A 6000-nucleotide genomic window follows, 5' to 3' on the forward strand; every position below is an offset into this window, starting at 1 on the left:
ACAATGCCTGTTTTAGATATGGCGAAAATCCAATTCTCTTAGAAGTGGCACACTGGATTGAGAAAAACATTTTTCTTTGAAGGGAGGTTCATTTTTACATTAAGTCCACCTCCATAATTTTCTTTAGAATAACGACTTTATATGTTTTCGACTATGCTGATTAATAAAATTCTAATCTAATTTTGAGTAGACAAATACTTTTAAAGATCACTGGCTACCAGTTCTGTACACACGCACGATAAACAAACCCACTTCTCTTATTTTCCCACAAAAAAAAGGCGGTTGTCTACTCCGACAGCCGTTCTTCAAATTTGGGATGTTGAGGTGTCGATTAAGATGTAGGAGTTTTGTGATGTCTATTCCGAAAGCCGTTCTTAACATGGGGAGTTTGGGATGTCTATTCCAAACGCCGTTCTTAACATGACAATACTCAAAGAAATGAAGTGAAAAAAGTCGTAATTATTTTGTTTTACACGTTAGAATAAGTCGACATAAAACTGGAATTTAATTCAATTGGTGGAAGAGTTGAAAGGAAGAAGAAAAATTGAACAACAAACGAACACACACCTAGGACTGCTATCACTGATTTCGATCCCTCTAAACAGTTCATATACAGTGAGGATCTAAAACTTCTGTTTTTACTTTCTATTATTATTCTTATCAACCATTTTTCGTAATTTATTAATTAATACTGATTTACGCATTCCCTTAATTGGTTTTCTTAAATTTAAACAGTACTTGCAATGAAAGCCAGATGATTACGCCAGTGTCCGCAATAGTTCAGGGAAGGTTATCTCCCTTGTGCATTTTGGCCCAACAAAATTGATAGCAAGCTGGATCAATATTTTTTTTTTTAGAATAATACATAATTGTCTGAAGCAGATAACTATGAGAAATTTTGTCAGTTGCTATTTAGTTTTAATAACTAGGCACTACATTTAGAAAAAAGTTACTCTTACTAAAACTATATTTAAACTGAATGAGTTAGAATCGAGAGTCTTATATGATCGCTTTAAGATTTGATTGTGTGTGAATTTAAAAGTGGTTTCAAATAAAATATCGGTTAAAAGAAAGAAAAATGACATAAAATTGTTTTTATAAAAGAGACTGGTTCGAACTATTGATTATTTGAAAAGAATCTATTGAAATCTGTGATGTATTCGACATTCTCTACTGTTCTTTTAAAATGTACGTTAAGTGAATAAAATGTTACCGGTATTTGAAAAGTAATTGATTTAAAATATATTGATGAAAAACTCATTTATACTCTGTCTTCACTTAAATGCAATCGAACTGTTACCATCTAATTGATAGTCGACGGTTTTAATCACGTCGAACGCTACTCATTGAGTTATATATAAGAATATCTGAATATTTGATGTAAAATTAAGTGCGAAAATAGAATTTCACATTAGAGTTCGAGTTAGAAGTAAGGCTGACGTGTACCAGAAGTTACATCATGAGAGGAAGTTTGTAGCAGAGAAGTGAGATCGGATTTATCTGGAACTAGCGGAGGGGGGCGCCCGGCTTTGCCCAGACGTAAAATACGCTTAAATATGATATTTCAATTTGCCCAAATTTCGTATATATTATTATAGAGTCGTGATTTCAAAAGTAAAAGAATGTATTTATGTACTATAAGCTAGAATCAAAACCGAAACTATCATTCAAAGCTCGTGACGTTACCACTGTACCAACGTGACACGCATAAAAACCGATTAAAAATAAAAAAAACATACATATAAGATGAATGTACAAAATGTTTAACGATTTTTCAATTTTTACCCATTTTTGATCCCTTAAAAACAATCTTAACCGGCTAAAGACCTTTAAAGAACGGACCATAAAAAATCCAATCATTTGAGGCCCCTAGCGACGCTCTGCGATTTTTAGTTTCGGAGGAGATAGAGTTTGAAAATATGGAGACAGACAGACAGGTATACAGACATATAGCCGTTTATATATTCGATTTGAGCGCCAAAATGAACGGACGCGATTTTCAAGGCTTTCGTCACTCTACAGAGTTCGGAAAGTGTACATACTGCGCAACTGAATGCGTTTGTTATAAATTACGTTTGTTATAAAGTACGTCCAAGGATGGAATACTGCTGCCATATCTGGGCAGCAGCTGCTAAAAACAGCATATCCTGCCTTGACAGAGTATAAAATAGACTTCGTGGCTTAGTGGGGGATGCCCTTTTCTCTACCCTGCAACCTCTCTCCCACAGATGAGACATTGCAAGCCTATCCTTGTTTTATCGTTATTTCCAAGGCAGGTGCTCGTCTGAACTCTAATTTCTGGTCCCCCCCCCCTCGCCAATCTTTCACGATAAACACTCATCTAGCTGAATCCACTGTGAAAAATTTTCCCCACTCTTTATCTGTGCCTAAATCAAAACGTAGATTCCATGAACAAAGCTTCTTTCTTAGAACTGCACGCCTGTGGAACTCTGTTCCGTCTGCCTGCTTCCCATATGACTACAACCTGGATGTCTTCAAGTCCAACGTTAACAAATTCCTAATGAACCGCCCCCTTAAGTAAACACTTCATTAAATCTCCACACTAACGTACTGTACTTGCAATAACCCTTATCCCTGAGTGGCTTCCGGGCCTTGATAAGTGGTGACCACCGTGTAAAAAAAAGTTATAAATTAATGCGCGGCGTACACATAATCTCAGAGCTAATAATGGAGTCGTTTCCTGCTGTCTGTTTAAATGAACGAATCTCAGATTATAGGATTTCTTACGGTATCTTATTATTACTAACCTTTTCCTAATAATTTTTTTAGTTTTCCCACTCTTTATATGTCTTCCAATCTCAATGTTATATTCCAATTTCCATGTCTAGACATCGGAGCTCAAGCTGAATGCATGAAATATTATCAGAGATTATTATTTATATTTTAGTTAAAACAACGTTGACTCTTTTTAAAATAAGATTGCACTAATTTTTTTTTATTTCCACCAACAATGCAATCGACAAAAATATGATTGCTTATTACTAGTTTCCTTCCTTTAGATTTTCTATTGTTTCATCTCAATCGATTTTTACTCTTTTTATTTTCTTTCTGTTTATTCGTTTCTTTCTTATATCCATTGTTTTATTTGTAAGTATCGACTGCTTCAATCTTACACGCACATTTCAAAATATTCACTGTGTAGCATGTCATGTGATTGTGTGGTTTGTTATTTTCGATGTAAGAAATTGTTTCAATCATAGTAAAGCCGATTTACTGATAGATCTCGATCTGAATAATAACTCTAAATCAGTTAGCAAACCAAGTTGTCCCAATAAACAATCAAATGTTATTCATTTATTATTCCTGATATTCATAAATGGCCTCCCTGATAAAATTGTTTCTGAAATGAATATATTTGCTGAAAGGCAGAAAAACTAAGACCTCCAATCTGTAGTGGAATGGGGACAAAAATGGTTGGTCACATTCAATGCTGCCAAGATAAAGCTTGTTTCCTTCAATACTACAAGAAACCTTCTCTACCACCAATAGCAATGCCCAAGAACACATTACCTGAAAGTACTTCCTTTAAACTTCTCGGCCTAACGTTTACAGGCAACATGAACTGGATCGATATATTGAAAGCATTGTCAAGGCTTCTGTGAAGAAGGCGGGCTCTCTCTACCGTGCTAGAAAATTACTTACGTCTGAAAGTATCCTGTACCTCTATAAGACCACCATTTGCCTATATATGGAGTACTGTTGTCACATTTGGGCTGTTGCATCTGCTACTTGTCTCTCATTCCTGGACAGGGTTCAAAAGAGAGTCGCCAACCTGATAGGCTTCAGCCTCTGTCCCATCGACGAAATATTGCATCCCTCTGCCTGTCTACAAGTACTTTAATGCTGAATGCTCTGACGAACTACAAGCACTTGTACCTCCTCGACGTGAATACCCCCGACAAATCCGGCAAGCAGCTAAATCCCACTCCGTCACAGTAGAGATCCTTAGGTGTAAGAAACCCTTCTACTCAAATAGTTTCTTCTACAGAACTGCTAGACTTTGGGACTCCCTTCTAGGATTCTGCTTTGCCAACAGTACTGACATGCAGAAGTTCAAGTGTAATGTGAACAGACATCTTGCTACTCATTTCTCTTCATAATATTTCTGCAACTTATGCCCCCGATAGTAACCCCCACTTCAAAGTGGCACTATGCCTTGTTTGGGGTGAAAGTTAAAAAAAAAAGCATTAATCGTTTTTAAGCGTTCATGATATTCATCATTCAACTAAAAATCTCATTAACTCTTCATCCCTAAGTGGCTTTTAGTCTTGACAGTGTTAAGACATGAGTATAAACAATGTATGTTTAGCTATTTTTATTTGGATTATTCAGACTATTGTTCTGATCTTCAGTGTTATTCTTACAACGTTTCGGACAGTTATATCTTGTCGAAGTCAAGAATTCCTGTCGAACTCAGGAACCGTTCTGTTGAATTCGGGAATCTACGAACAGAGCCTTTTGTTTAATCAACGGGGTTGCCAAGGTCTCGATCCGTCATCTGTCATCAACAGGAATCTTCATCGTCCGAAACATTGTGAGAATAACACATAATATGAGAATAATAGTCCAAATAAGCAAAATTATTAATTCTCAGCTCAATTTTCATTTGTGTGTTCCTACCTTTCTTTTTTCATTGTTTTGTTGCCCCGTTTTCTTTTTTCTTTCTATAATCCTTGCACGTATTTTTAGCAAAAACAGATTTTTACAAATACGCGTCTCTTCTCTACTCTGATCTGAAACTCTCTTCGACTCAACTCCGAAACTCTTCTGATTAATTTTCGCACGACAGTCGTATTTATAGTAAGGTAAGTGGATGGGGTAGTACTTCTCCCCAGCCAATAAGATTTCGCCACGAAATCTCTACGAAATCCTGAGCCCCAGGGTTTTGCGTGGGTACAATTCCCACACTGAAATCTAAGTATCATTTTCAAGGACAGATGTCAATTCTGACCTCCGACCCTGGGTTCATCTAAGGCTAGACAAGGTTCTAAGTAAAATTTCCTGTTGTCAACTTTTTAGCCGTCTGGTTTATAAACAATATCTATTTTGACATAAAATAAAATATGTATATTTATCTTCTCTATCCTAAATCCTTGGGTTATCTGGCGTCACCCGGGAATACAAGCTACCTCAGCGTAGTTCTAACGCTCCTCAATGGGGGATTACGTTACAGATGGCTATATTTGTAATATATATATATGTATATATATATATATATAAATATATGTGTGTGTGTGTCTACAATTTTGGTTTGATTGACTCGAGTCTATGAACGTTATTAGAAAAGACGCGATTTTATTTGGTCAGTCATAATTACGTTTGTAACAATATTTCTTTTATTTGTAAAGCTTACGTTTAAACTAACGGCTTTCATAGAGCACGAATTTCGTGAATGTTTTTAATTATAATGCACATTGCTACTGAAACGTAAGGGGTTCCTCTAAATTATGACTCATGCCTGCAGTGACATTCTAATTAGCGAGCTGAGTAGCGAGATGTCTGTTCACTTTACACTTAAATTACTGCATGTTAGTAAAGTCGGAAAAGCAGAAAACAGGGAGGAAATTCCAAAATCTACCAATTCGAGAAATAAATTTTCAGAATAAAATGCTTTCCGGCAACGGTGGAACCTTCATAATTTAATGTTTTTTTTGCTGCTTGTCGTGTTAGTCCGGGGTATTTCTATTGTATGAGAAGAAGTATCAGTCCTACGCATTAACTAGATCACATTCCATGAAATTACTTGTAAAACAAGATTACGGCGATAGGACAGAGATTGGTGCTTGGTTGACAGTGTGGGACCTATCCAATAGTAAGAGATTGGGGTTGATGTATCAACCTAAATATGGCAACACTATTTCATGCATGCGCGAAATGTGGCCGTGTAGAGACATAAGATACTGTTAGGTGTGAGTATTTTTTTAGTGCAGTAGACAGGCCCTACACAGGATCTTTATTAAAATTATAGATTACTAGCAG

Source organism: Euprymna scolopes, chromosome 14, assembly GCF_053919585.1.
Source record: "Euprymna scolopes isolate OS-2025 chromosome 14, ASM5391958v1, whole genome shotgun sequence".
NCBI lineage: Eukaryota > Metazoa > Mollusca > Cephalopoda > Sepiida > Sepiolidae > Euprymna > Euprymna scolopes.